At 44.7% G+C, this 15,172-nt stretch overlaps 1 protein-coding gene and 1 long non-coding RNA gene across 4 annotated transcripts in view; one reads left to right on the plus strand and one right to left on the minus strand.

Annotated features, from left to right (window-relative positions):
- Positions 1–10,081, plus strand: part of LOC107274406 — a 12,325-nt gene extending 2,244 nt beyond the window's left edge. The window contains exons 2-5 of the long non-coding RNA XR_001539442.2: positions 5,145–5,199; positions 5,323–5,502; positions 5,590–5,727; positions 5,825–10,081. This is a non-coding gene — a long non-coding RNA (uncharacterized LOC107274406). The remainder of the gene's footprint in view (positions 1–5,144; positions 5,200–5,322; positions 5,503–5,589; positions 5,728–5,824) is intronic.
- The window catches only part of LOC107274405 (UPF0489 protein C5orf22 homolog), a 265,028-nt gene that overhangs the window by 9,664 nt on the left and 240,192 nt on the right, over positions 1–15,172 (minus strand). The gene's annotated exons all lie outside the window — the stretch shown is intronic.

The raw sequence follows: 15,172 nt of genomic DNA on the forward strand, positions 1-15,172 counted from the left end.
CCCCCCCCCAACAGCGGCTCCCTATCCATCTTAATATTATTATTTCATTCCAGAAGCGGCCTCGTGACGTCCCGTTTTTAGGGTCTCTGTACCTAATCGTGCGAGTGGGTCCTACCTCAGCCACGACGTTCTTTCCATCATCTTCTTTTTTTTTCTTCTTTTTTGCACCACGAAACCTACCGCCCCACCTCACACCGACGTACACTCATCCATCCCTTGGAGTTCACCACCGGCAACATAGCTTCCTCCCCCCCCCCGGCCCCCTACGTCACCTTCCTTCACCTCCTACCACCACTTACGGATCAATAGGGTATGGAAGATAAACGCACCCTGGAAGAAAAGAAAAACGTACCCCACTCATGCTCCCCCTCTACCCTCCCCAACTCACTTTTCTTTCCGTTTCTTCCTTCTTTCACTCGCTACTTACACTCCTGGCGTTTCTCTTGCTTAGCTTCCGTTTCCGGTTCTAATGAGGCGAAGACCTCGGGAATCATTACGGGCTGCGCCGCGACGTCGCCACAAGATACTGCATTTACCGTGGCATCCACTAACGCTATAGCAATCGTTTGCCAATCTAAGAGTCAATTGCCTTGGGTCTTTATGATCGATGTGCCCGATCATGCTACGCGACAGATTGCTCGGGCCAATCATGACTCGGTATTTCGCGATGAGTGGAAACGTGATTGGTATTTACCGTCGCACGTGAATCCAGTCTATTTATGTATATACGATCTAATTGTCGTCGGATCTAACGGTATACGTATTTTGAATCGCAATTAGACGTATTCGTGGATTCTGTTATGATTCTATTATGTTTTTTGGTGATCCGGTCCATTACGAATATGGATTGGGTCTGGTTTCATTTATTCCGAGGGGTACTGTAAGGGATACCTCGTATCGGCATCTCCACCTCACGCGCGTAAAATGTTCCAGCATCTGTAGTTCGTCAACGGCATCGCGTTTCGCGTGGAATCATTAAACTAAGCACGTCCGAGCGGACGATTTTCAAGGTAGCGACTCAAGTCTCGCGTTCATTCTGCGCCACGTGAGGGTCACTGCTGCTTCGTTATCGTAAGGTAGATCGTGACGATAGTCCCGTGGATGCTCCGACGAAGGTTTGAGGATACGTGAATTAACCTAAAATTACGATACCATCTGCTCGGGTAACGGGTGACATTTAAGTGCCTGAGTTTTACCAATCGTTGGCATTTAAATTTCTTTAACTTTCTTTTTTATTTAAGGCACTCTCGCTTGCGCGTCAAACTTTAAACTTTGCGTTTCGATATTTCGCCACCCTTATAACATAAAACTTTTTCGCCCTCGTAAAGTAACACCGTATAGGTATCGCCCTTTGCTCCTTCGTCTTATTCCTTTTTTTTTTGTTTCTATTCTTTCATTTTTCATCCCTCTCTTTCGCATCCCTTTTCGCTTAGCTATTGCTTGCGTTCGCCTTGGTGGCGAATGTTTTACAATTTTGCCATCCCCTTCGCTACCCTACGGCCGATTTATACGATCAAGATGAAACACCACGGGGATTGAGAATACTTTTGATTCTTTCTTTCTTCTTCTTTCCTGTCTCTCTCTCTCTCTCTCTCTCCGTTCCTCGTACGTGACGCGCTTTCGCACGGGGTTATTTCGCGCTTCAGCTAAAAAAAAAGAAGAAATCATGGCTGCTCTCGTGGGAGAATTCCTTTATAGCTTCTTGAGAGCGTCGCAGGGTGGGAGGGAGGGATAAGAATAAAATAAATAAATTAGTCTCGTTGAATCCTGTTCACTTAAAAATTTTCATTATTTGATTCTCAATGAATCCGACCTTACGAATTACCTTCCTAGCTTGCAGGGCAACGCAATATATATATATATATATATATATATAGCTTATTCTTTCGCCAGGACTGACGTGCCCATCGTTTGTAAAATGCCAATCACGTTTACGCGAATTGCAATACTCTTGAATCCCATGCGTTGTACGAATTCCACGAGTGTATATACGTGTCTACGGGCGAGACAGGAAAAAGCCGACGATTCGTTTCGCGATATGAGCACTTGAGTTTAATATCAGAGATAGAGACACAAATGAATATTCATTAAACACATTTTTCCGATTTTAATTACATTCCCTAAGCGGATCCCGTCGCTGGCGGCTTATGGTTATAACGTCTCTCTCCGTGTACGTTCTTTTTACTTCGTATACTCTCATTCCTTTTTTCTTTTTTTAATGAAATCTTCGCAGTAGCTTTACCGAACGCCATTATTAATATCAACTGGTCTTATCTTTGAGCGCAATAAAGAATTACTTGTTATTAATTTCGATCCCGTTTCTTCGTTCCTGCGACGAAAGGAGCCAGGAAATCGTGGAGGCCGAACGAGAAAGAAAGAGAGAAAGAGAGAGAGAGAGAGAGAGAGAGAGAGAGAGAAAGAGAGAGAGAGAGAGAGAATAAAAATTAGCGAAACAACAGACCTCCCTTGGTACACTCCTACCCTCTCTCTTTTACAACCCCTTAAAATCAGTTCAGTCCCGCCGAAGGAAGAAATCGCGGATTGTCATATTAAAATTGTCCAAGAATTCCCTGGGACTGGATGCCGATTCCGATAATTTTCTTTTTTTTTTTATTATTTCTATTTTTTATTACCCCCAACCCCCCTCCCACCCAATCCCTTACCCATAATCCCAGAACATTGTCATGGCTAACGGAATACCCTGGGGAGTTGTATTTTTTATCTTCATTTATTTTTATCATTTATATATTTTTACTCCCGGTTCTCATTTCCATCCTACCACAAAATTCTTTACATGAAAACATTTCGTTCGCCGTTCTGTTATCGCTCCACCCCTTCACTATTGTACGGATTCTGGCAGATTTCGCGGAAACTCATTGTTAATTTTTTTATAGTTTTTTTTTTTTTCGTTAAATATTTTTTTCTCCCTTTTGATTCTTTCCGAAAGAAATCGCGTACGTGAGACGGCCTGCGATGGCGCTGACGCATGCGTCACGACGTATTTTTTCTCGTGCTCTTCAAGATGAGGGTATGCTCTACCCGGGGCTACGGGGGGTGGCCTGTCACGGGGTGGGTGGGCTAACGGGGGTTGGGGTTAGAGAGAGGTTAGCAAGGGTGTTGCCATTGGCAACGCTAACGAGCTCCATGAGCGACGTCAGATAGGGCACCCATGCCCTGCTTACTACCACCCACTATACCAAACCATGCCATACCATAGCATACCAACTACCTTTAAACTCACCCCTATTTTCGTTACTGCCATACACCCTTAGAGCTCCTTATGTATAAATATATTATATGATACTCGATAAGTATGCTATCTTTAAAATATCTCAGATAACTCATTTTCTGATAGGACACGTTCCGGCACATATTAGGAAACATAATTTTCGGAGATTGTATTACGTAAAAAAAATGCTATTTTACATTTATTTTCCTGAAAATATTTGTTAAAAAAATCTCAATTTGACTTTAATCGAACGAGGTCAACGGGTACGACTTGAGGGTTAATTAAATAGATCTTAACCGAGGTTTTCGTAATTTCGAGGTCATAAGAGTGGCTTCGGAAGGGTGGTTCGCTTCCTGGATGCCGTCAAGGGGGAATAACGGAGGTAGCTGTGGGGTGGAATATCAGCGGGGGTTGGCGAGGCCCGACGCTGGCTGAGGCGGGAGGCAATTACGCAATCAAGTAATTAGTCCCGGACCTGGGATAACAGGTTTCAGAGTAAAGCACGCGGCCCGCTCGGTCTGCTTCTTTCTTGGGTTTATAACTCAAAACCCAACCTAAACCTTTACCGCCGAGCGGGTTCCCGGCCTCGAAAAACCATTTGTACTCAACTTCGTTTATACGGTTAGCCTCGTTCAAGAGATCCTTTGTTTAGGGTCGTACTTTTTTTTCGTGCCATAACGCGACGATGCCTCCACGAGTTCGTCGTAACGTTTGAAAGGGACTTAGCGAAATTTAATTGAGACGCCACGCGACGTCCTCTTTCCGCCGTCACGACGCTTCTCGCCTTAGGCAATGTGAACCGTGACAATTTTCTCATGCGAATTTCTCGAGTACACGAGAAAATAATATAACGGTTCTCCAGGTCGGAGGGCACGTTGGTACAAATTAATAGTGTCCTTCAGTTCCCTTGGTTACCGAGTTACGGTCAATGTTGTCTTTTAATCTGCATTTTTTTTCACGTCACATTTTCGTGACATATGCGGTCTCTTAACTTTTGGGTATCCTGAATCCTGACCATTTTCGTATCCTTCATATATCACACACCGTGAACCCCGTGGAATTTAGGTAATCGCTTATGGTAGTCGTTTTTCAAAATAAAAAGAACACTATGGCGATTCTAATCTAGGACAGCTGACATCTCTTTGGTATGACCATGGGTAGAGTGCCCTTTCAAAAGGGTGGTAACAGACTTTTGAAAAACTACCCTGAACAGGGTATATCGATATAATTTATTTCAAAAACCTTTCGGTCACGTTATGTTGGTATTATGAGACATATATTTTTTTTACAAATGTCTATTTTATCTGGTATTTAATTGGCAGACTTGGAATCCGATACCGTTTCTTATTTTTGCTTTTTTCCGCTACTCTCGTATGCTAATTATCGTCATATACATATATATGGTACACGTTGAAGACAAGATCCGAAGCTGGATCTGTCTCTTAAAATGTAATTTTTACTTGGGAATTAATTTTTTTTGTCAATCCTGACAAAAACTTTCGAGCCCACAAAAACCCGATCATCCCTTGTTACTTCGACGAGGCGGTTGTGCAATGCTACGAGATTGGGGGTAGGGGGGCTCGTCGCTTGTTTGTGGGGTGTACCTTACTCATTACTGTATTTTTAATATAAAGACGGCATGACGTCGTCAGGCACCCTCTAACGTTTATTTCAATACCAACCGAGGGACTAAAATTAATTCCTACCCGAGGACCATTCGACATTTAATCACTGACGAATCACGAGAGGTCCTGGCACCTGTTTCTCAAATAAATTTTTCTCTTTCACTTTTCATATACACTTTACGTACCTCGCTTCCCCTTGAGAATTTCAGTACGACCAGGTAAAAAGATATAATAAAACTTTCCTCCCTCCGTGGACCGCTGCTTAATTAGATGAAATTTCTTTTTAACAGGAGTCGGGGGTGCCCCTTCACCTCGGCGATACAGTTTAGCGCCTTTGGAGTTTAAGTAAGTACACGTGCTTAGAAGATAATCGGAAGAAAAATGTATTTACGACGGCAAAATTAGGGTAGGTTAGGTTAAACTGAATTTTATTATTTTTCAAAAATTATACATCACAATAATACCTAGACGAGAGATGATCCAGGGATGCTTGGACGATGGCATATTTCTACTGAATTATCGTGCGTGACACAAAGAGAAATTTTCTCTCTTTCTTTCTTCATCTGTATACTCTGGTATCTCCAAGGATAATACCGGGTGGGATATAATAATGCTCTGAGTAGAGACACAATGCGATATTTTCTCTTGGTAAATTATCTCTCTGTTGCTTCCCAACTTTCTGCTCTCCCTTCGTTTCTCTCTTTTCTCACTTTCTCTTTTCTTGATCTTCCACAGGTATTTTTTCCTGCAATCTACCGCGACCGTACTCTCACCTTAAAGTCTCCAATTATTCTGTTATTGTCAAAGCACGAATGGTATCCATGAGTTTCCAAGCCATCGGGTCTTCAGCCAGACCCGGTTTCTCGTGAGCAGGTACAGTACCAGAAAAATCCAACTGCGTTTCATCCTGATCTTAGTCGAGATTTAATGAGAAAAAAAAATGTGATGATACATAATGATTTGAGGTTAGATCTGATGTCATCATCAGGACGGATACCAAAATCGTCGTAGCGCCACCTGGACGTCTTGTAAACCAGACCAGGACCCAATCTTCTGCTCCTCCCTTCCTCATTACAAGGATCCGTCCGATCTTCAGGATCAGTTTCAGAAATCTGAAGGTCCGATCTCTGTTCATGCGAGGACCCAGGCAGAAGGTAGAGAAAGAGTGGTGATGAATGAGGTCCTCGACCTCGACCGGTGTCTGTTAAGGTAAATCAGCTATATTCCTTGTCCCTTCTCAGCATCCCTTCTTTTTCCCTCCCTACGTGCCACTCTGATCCCTACTTCACTTCTTGTCTCGTAGAGTATCGTGGAACGTTCAGGTGGGACGCGAACACGAATAATTCATCAGGATGGCATGACGAACGTTTCTATGAGCAAAAGGGTGTATAGTGCTTTAAAATTCAATTCCCCATAATGCTCAAGTACAATATATATATGTTTCTGTCTTTGCCCTCTCTGTCCTTCTCCCTATCACTCGCCCTCTGTTCCTCTCTCACAGTCCAGTCATTCAATCCACTCTGTCCCCGAACCCCTTATCCTCTTGCACTGCCACCAGGCAACCGAGTCTGTGGAGAAGCCGCAAGCTTATCCAAACAAGCCGAGTCAGAGAGATTTCGGAAGCAGAAGCAGACCGAGGGATTTAGGCATTTCGTATTCCTTTCGGATTTCATTTTCCGTAGTTGTATACCTACGCGTGCGGCCTCTGCATATAGAAGTTGAGTTAGCTTTTAGGTGTGGTAAGGAGATAGAAAAAAAGGTCGAGAGAGCGGATGAAAGTTTGAGGGGGCGAGATGATCAATGGAAATTATGATTTTAGAAGTATGGGCCAAGGGTGTATCCAGGATCCTCTATGGTGTCTATGGGAAGTCAGGAGACCTTCTTTGACTGAGGAAACTGCTTGCTTCCGCGATGGTGGTGGTTTTAGGGGTGGACGAAAATTTTATGTAAATTTTTTTACTTCGCTCAACGGTTAGCTCGGTCCCACCCTCGCGCACACAAGCTCTGTCGCAAAATAATCCCCTATGCCAGCTTATTGATCAGATCACAAGTCGTTCGAGTGCTACCCAGATCCACCACCCTTCGCAACCCCTAAAGCATCGGGAGTCCCTTGCTTCCCTGAACCCCTGGCGCACCCCAATCCACCCTTGAAGCACGGGGCATTTTTATTCGTGCGTCGCGACGCCCACCCCCCGACGCTAAGCCTCCCGGCTCCTCTAACCAGACTCCACACACCCACCCACCTTTTCTCTACCCCATCGACGTCACCGTGCGCGGCAAAGTCGCACCGCCATTTTTTTCCTCTCCCTTCTGCTTCTTCCTTCCCCCTTTTTTTTACCACCCTCTGCGACTCGACGCTTTCATACGAGCATGCAGGAACATACTTGGCTCAACCGACAACCCCCTACGACGTACCTTATCCAACCTTCTCTCCTTTGTAACGGCAGAACCGGTACCACTCTACCACTAGCCACCCCTTCAGACGAAAAATTGATTAATAATGCTCGTTGGAGCGCCGACTCCGCCGCTTTCAATATTTTCTCCTCCTCTTAAGGTGATGAAAAATACGCACGGGGGTGTAGCTGAGGCAAAATGTGAATAAATTGAAATGGGGGTGAATTTACAAAAAAACAAATTGTTAGCATTAGGATCTCAAGGCTATCTAAGGAGAAGTTCCTGTTGAACCATATCACAAATTTTGGGAATGTTCGGTCAACAATAGTAAAGGCATGATGGGCAAATTTTCGTGCAGTTATTAATATTAATACCGCGACACGCGGATAGATGGCATTAGTCAAAAAAATTGTGAATTTTTTAATTCTTCAAAAAACTACCCTCGTATCGCGATATGACTATCGCAATCTGATGTCACGGTGATTACCATTCTGTCGTGTATATCGACCTTCAAACCATTGACAATTCTAATATTAAAACTTCCCATGATAGAGGGTGGTTCCCATCGGGTCGTCGATAGAGGGTGGAACCGCGAGGGTTGCGCACATGTGAATCGCCACGTGGTGAAGGTCAAGGGAGGTTGGCTAGTGCGAGCATAGGGGATGAAACTCGAGCGAATGGGAGAAAAGAAGATGATGCGGTGAAAAGGGGATGAAACGACAGAGGGTTCCAGCGAGAGGTCGGTCGGTTAAATAAGGAACAGAAATAAATAGGAAGAGAAGAAAAGAGCTCGTTAGGGGTTCTGCGCGAGTTTCTGAGTACCCAACTACCCCAACTACCCCTAGCGACCCACACCTTCTTCCTTTTTCCTCCTTTGCCGTTTCTGTTCGCTCCTGGCATTCCTCCCTCTCGTCCTTCTAGCCGCCATTTTATCCAGGTTCTCTTCGGCATCTCCAACTCCTCAGCTCACCCTTAGCAATATTTTCGACGTTAATTTTCATTCCCTTAGTCTTCCCTTCTCTTACCTCCCCCTCCCCCCTTCTTTATATTTGAAACCTGACTCGCCCCCCTCTTTCGACTCCCTGTCCTCTTTACTTGACTCCGTCATCCCCTTGCGTCCCGCCAGCAATGTTTAACCTCACCGTTAGTAGTCAACCTTATTGCCACCCCTATTCCACGAGTATTACCATCCAGTTACACGTATCTTTATTTAAAGTCCACCAAAAGGTTGGTCACTCCGAGTTTACGGACAACCCTCGTTCAGTGTCCTACCGTATATTAACACCGATCGATATAACCATTGATTCTCCATGATTTATTGGATTTCACAACAGTTCCGGTTCTGTCCCGTTTGTAACGCCACCCTACGGGGACTAAGGGTGGCTTGTTAAGTCGTCGGGGTACCTTCAGGATTTCTTGTTTTTGTTGACTGGCTTCTGCCCCCTAATTTGGTTAGTACTCCTCTGTGTCCTTCCTTGTGCTTGGTATGGGGGGGGGGGTTCAGCACCACCCCTCCATCTTTCCTCAGTGCTGATAAACGTATAACGATTATCACGTGATCGATATACTACTCTATACGAGGGGGCTATTGATTCCGTTACAGGTCTTTGCAGTAAGTGCGAGAATAACGGTACCTGGAGTTGAACGAAATTGAAGAAATTATTGCAGTTTACCTAAAATGTTAAAAAAAAAAAAATCAACCCTTAAAATACTCACGGCATCTAGCCTGTGATCGGGTAGTTTAATTTCTCGGCATTCATGGCCGTTCTTCGGAGAGGCCGTACGATCTTTTTTTACTCAGCCGTAAGTAGGAAGGACCTGTCGAGAAGAAACTAACCCTAATTTAAGGGTGGTTCGGTATCTCTTGTACTTGGAGTCAAGTCATTTTTTTATCAGCCGGTGGGCTGGAGATTTCTGGCAGTTACGAGCAATTGCCTCCCACCATTCCGCGCCATTGCCTCCACCTCGTTCTCATCCTTCAGTCACCACCTTTAACCAACCCTCTCAATAGCCTGAACTACCCGCTCCATCCAGCCTGCCCGTCCACGAATTATCCCTCTCCTTTTCGCTCGCAACCCCTTGGCAATGGGAGCTGGCGAAAATTGCGTGATTAACCGAAGCCGCTTCTTGCTTCCTGCCCCTGCCATTCTCTCTCTCTCTCTCTCTCTCTCTCTCTCTCTCCTCTGCCAGACGACTAAAACTACCCCCTGCCAACATAAACCACCCCTTTAGCTACCTTTTCACTCTGGCCCACCTCACCTCCGTAATGTCTCTCGTCTCCTATATCTTTCTATCTTCGTCTTCACTCTCCACCATTTTCCGGATATTTAGCGACGGACAATTCCGAAGGACTCCTTCCTGTTTCCACTAACCACCCACCTTTTCTCCCGAGCCCGCAATCCTCAGAAACATCCCCCGGTTACATCCCCTCATTTAATCTCGACAACCCTCCCGGCCGTAATGGCGGTAAACAGTTTGTCGTCGAGGATGGTACACGCTAATCGGTCTGCCATTAAATTCGCCCAATTAATGCGCATTCAATGGCTTCGCACGGCCAGGTCTTTTTAGATGTCTGATACCTGTCGTATTTTTATTATCCAAGTATTTTCGCTAGTACGTGTAATCATGTTCTGATAAAAAATTAAATAAAAAAATTCACTAAAATCGTCACGAAGATGGAAAACCGTGTTTAACTATGTTGACCTATTGGTCCTCTTTGTTGTTATTAACAATTTAGATATTAGCAAACGTACTGCGTGGCTGACTATTAGGGTGTTAATATTAATTATATATGGGAGCTATAAATTATATCCCAATTAATTGTTTTTTTAATTAAAACGCAAAACTGTAATTACAGGTAACACATGTACTTTTTTTTTTCTTATTTAATGCCTATCAATTTTTCTTTCCATCGATAGTCTCTTTAATTTGTGTTTCTCCCATCGTAAAATAACGTTGCTCCCTGCCCAAAACTTATCGTCTACCATTATCAGTGGTCGATAAGCTTCCTAGCCTCCCACGCATTTACAAGCTAAGTTCACTCGTCATAAATACTTGATGATGTCGGGGAGGTACTAAGTGAGTACTTTCAGTCCGTCCTGGTTGGTAGTTCTGCGTACAACGCCATTAGAGACAAGGGAACGAGTACATAGAAAAACACAACGTTCAAGTCACAATTAAGACACAAACCTACCTAGCGTGTACATACATATGGATATTTAAACCCACACTTGCCTATCCCTAAAAACCCCAATAAAAAAAAAGTTTCGTCATTTTTTTATCAACCAAAAATTTATAAATGTATTTTATAAAAGCTAAAAAAAGGACCTGAAAGTTCGTCAAGCCCTCGTTTCACAAATACGAAATTTGATAAGCTGATATTTGAGATAACATTAGCCCGAGTACACATCTTGGTAACGAAAGGAATCCATGTCCGCCATCTTTGGCGTGTAATTGTCTCTCGGGAGACACTCGATCCACAGTGGTCCATATGAAATTTTTATCCCTCTCCTCCCTGTCAGTCCCACACCCTTATAATAATCATTATTTTTCGCTCCAGTCCTGTCGCTTTGCACACTGAATTATTTGCCAGGACGCGTCACCACGGATACTTCGTTTCCTATCCGCGTCCAGAATCCCTCTGGTGGATGCTGGTGTACGTATACCCCAACCCAACCTTACCCTGAAGACGGCTCTCGTTTCGTTGCAATTAAAAGACTTCTCCCTCTTCAGGACCGGCGAGCATTCTACTGTCTCAGGCTCGCCTCACCCTCGCTAATTAGACTATCAGTACCAATTAGGCAAACGGCACAGAAAGTACCGTAGAAAGCGCGGATCCGCTTCCCAAGTCTTGTGCAAAATCACTGGATAATTAAAGGAAGTTCAGATGGTGATGTTACTTGCAAATTAACCGCAATTCTTCCCTATGCATATTCGAGGATTCAAACTAGTCTCTGTAATGTCAATCTGAATTTAATTCAAGCAAGTTTAACGAAACAAGTGGACGTTGGACTTGAGTAAAAAAGATAACAAAATTATAAGTAAGAAAATATTTGTCACGTTATTTATTTTTTTTTTGTAATTTATAACAGGAAAATGATAACGACGACAGGCTTTTCTGCATTAAATGTGATAATCAACAATCGAATAACCAATCAGTCAACTGATTACGAATGAATAAGCCAAGTCAGTCTGGTAAGCAGGACGACTGAAACGGACTATCCAAAAAGGTAAGTAAGCAACGAGATTATAGACGGAGAACAGGCAGGTGTGGGCGAGCAGCAATGGCGTAGAAGGAAACTCTTCGGTTCCTCGAGCCTGCCGAGTGGCAGCCTGTAATTTGAATATGAAGGCGGCCTCGCGTCACGCGATCCCGCGAGGTGTCGTTAAACGTACTACATGTACTACAAACTGGTAGGCTTCGCGATGGCACTCAGTCTGGTTATATTGATCTGAGAATATACGGATTTCGATGAAATATACATACAGGACACAGCTGAGGACAGCCATATATTTGTCGTATAAGAAATCGAGCGTATAGGACGTGATAGATATTGGGACTTATCAGACATAGTGAACGTGACCCGGCCTTATCGTCCCACTCGATCTTCCTCAAACCCGTCAAAACACTCGCTTCTATTCCCTTTACGAAAAGGTTGCCGTCTCATGTGTTCCTATGATATCAGTGACAATAGGAACCTCTGAGCCGTCGGCACTGGCTCAAAGTAATTATCGGTGCGCAAGATAAGTCTCTAATCAAAGTCTTCGAGACTGATATCGGACAGATACCCAAAACACTTTCCAGGCTGATGCACTCTCGCGGCGACTTCACACGATACAAAGAAGCATTCGGGTGAGCACCCGCTCAACGGGGCGTAACCAGAAATGGAAGAAAAACTTGTTAGAAGACGAGAGCGAAGAAAAGAGAAAAAAAAAGATCAGAAGCTTCCCTAAGTTGAGAGGACCCAAAAGGTCTGATCATGTGAATGACCAGTTTCACTGATCCGTAGATACGTCGCAAACTAACCTTAGAGTAAGAATAGGTCGGAACAAAGCAGATTACGTAATTGGCTAACCATAGTAAAGCTGCTTTCGGGTGAGCACGCGATACTTCCGTCGGGGACTCCTTGGTATTTGGTTTCCATTGAGCCCGAGGGGACCCCACGATGATGATGGGCCTCACTCAGCAAAAATACCAGCGAGCACGACTCGGCGCTACCTTCACACGGGTAACCCTGCGATCTACGTGGTGTAGAATAAAACGAAATTGTGATTGGTCAAGAGTGGGCCCGGTGTCAGTTACTGGGGCCCGCCCGCGGGCGACATGTCGGACAGTCCAGGGAGCAGGTGAGCGTCCGTTAATGCACGTGTACGATCCGCACCCACGTGTCACACCCTGTGGGCAGTACTTAGCCAACCGGAAGTACGGCTCAGACCACACCTCCCTGTTCTTGAACCCTCATCCTCGTATTTCGCACCCTTCCTCGTCCACGATCCTGCTACACACTTAGGTCGCAGACATTTTTCTAATCGGTCTACCGAACTGCCTGTCACCTACTGTCTCCTTGTTACTTTGTATTTACAGGTAGTTTCGGAGTAGCGATCGATGGACGAGCGTAGGCATCGATTATCAATTTGGTCCCAGTCGTCATGAACCGACGTACACAGCCGCGTGGACATGCACGTAGATAAAACGAAGTTGTGGCGTGACCCAGACCCGTGTAAGACAATGGCGTCGCAATCAAGACGCCTGTCCATTGTTTACCGAAGTTCCCATCAGCAATGAAACCAACCTAATGGCACGGAGACATTAAGTTAATTGCATAGCGACGAAAAGAGTGCCTTACCCTTAACTTCTCACCCTCAGCTTTTAGCACTCGAGGCTTTCGGTTACCTTGGCCAAAGTAAGGGGTGGCTCTTGCGGAATTCGCCCCGCACTTGGAAAACAGAACCAGAGACGGTTACCGAGAGCACTCTGACCAACCTCCATTAGAAATTCATCGACGTCCGAAACGAGCCGATTACCATGTTTCCAATAAAAATCCTTCTCGTGGTTACCCAGCTGAACTTATAAAGCAGTCGGTGGCACCCCATGGCCCATCCCCCCCCCCACCATTAATTTGAACCAGGCCTCACCGCGAGGAACCGTCCCATGCCGAGGGTTAATCGTTATGGGAAAAACGTGAGGGTATTACGAACCGCCCATAAATATGCATGGGAAATCTATCTAGGAGTCGAACTTCAGGGATTTCCCAAGAAGTTCTCCAAATTTCTTGCGATTGAACGATGCTTAACAAATCGCCGGGTAGTAAGTACGTATATATAAGGGAGCCCGATTTATGAAAAATATAAAATCCTCGAACGAAACGCAATGCAAATCATTGAATGTCCACAGACCATATTCACTTGTGACCTGTGTATATGGAACAACCTTTGACCTCAAGTGACTTTGGGGCTACTCGTGTCATCATCCCCTCGCTCTTTCTGGTGCCAAGGATGATAAAAATTGTTCACGACGGTGGAAGAGGCTGGACGACCTTCGGCACTGATTTTCCTGGTCGTCGAAGCGTAACGAGTGTATTTACATAAAAGCAGCTCTAGGTATGTCCCTCCCTTGCTCCCTTCCTCCGTCCCTCCTTCCCTCTGTCACACTGAAATTGTATGTATACAGTATATAGGTATATATATATACTTACCGGGTGAAACAGAACGACGAGGGAAAAGGAGGCGCCACGAGTAAAGTCAGTGGGGAAGGAGGGAGAATCGTCGGAATTTTTAAATCAAATTCCTTATCGAGACCAGAGAGAAGACGAAGGCGAAAGGTGAGTCTATCCTCCCGCGAGGTAACGAGCTCATAACGCCCCCACTGGGTCCCTTTTTTTCCAACCTCATCCATGCTGCCCACCCTTAGTCATCCCTCGCGCAAGACCACCCCTAGATACCCTCCTGTGAGCGGCAGCAGTAGTAGCAGCAGCTTTCGGTAGCGTCCCTCCCTATCGGGCGCTCTTCAGGGCCGATAGCGGGAAATGAGAAAATGATAAGAAAATATATTTTACATATAAAAGCGTCGAAGCACTGGCACCATCATGAAATTAGACCCTTAGGCATGTGCCACCTCGTGCGCCACGAAAATCTCTCCACCCTCAGATAAATAGCAGGATTCTTCGATATTCACCACTTATATCGGTCCCTGGTTAGGAAAGTATATGGGATTGCCATTTTTTTTTTTTGAAATTGGTTTCGGTGCTATTGTAGATGGCAGCACGATAGTCCGCTCTTGGTTGGTTGCCAGTGTAAAAGATACGATAGAAGGTGCCAGAACATAAATCTTCAAGGACTCCACCTTATCTTGGTCCTGCCTGAAAATGGGGTAGTGTCTTGCGTTTCCTTAACTTTTGTGTGTGTATATATATATATATATAGTATTTATATATCCTATGTAAGCTTTTACGCCATTTTATTTCCCACTTAGCACTAGGGGTGGCTTTTTGCTTGGATTATACTTGAATGTGAAAACTTCCCACGATCTAATTTCACCTACCAGGTATGTATATTCAAACCGACTATGTTGCTCGTGTACCGCGAATCCTTTAGGATGCGTCAGTTGAGGATAGTCCCCCTTGTAGCGATAGTTTAGTTTATTTATCATGTGGAAGCTACGAAGTCAAATATGGATGATAAGATGTCAGAGGTGAAACCAAGATACGATGAGAATACAGCTAAGCTATGGTCGTTCTGGAGAGTATTATCTTGTCAGCTCTGATAACGACATCTTGCTAGCTGTTCCTACAGGACTCATCAATTATAAATCCCATCCTGTGATGGGGAGTTGATAGGTTTGCCACCCTATGGGGGGGGGGGGTTGCTTTAAAATTCAGCATGATCCAAGAGGTCTTTATTATTATACCAGCTTGACGTTAATCCC

The sequence above is a fragment of the Cephus cinctus genome, unplaced genomic scaffold (genome assembly GCF_000341935.2).
Source record: "Cephus cinctus unplaced genomic scaffold, Ccin1 Ccin1_scaffold3082, whole genome shotgun sequence".
In the NCBI taxonomy this organism is placed as follows: Eukaryota; Metazoa; Arthropoda; class Insecta; order Hymenoptera; family Cephidae; genus Cephus; species Cephus cinctus.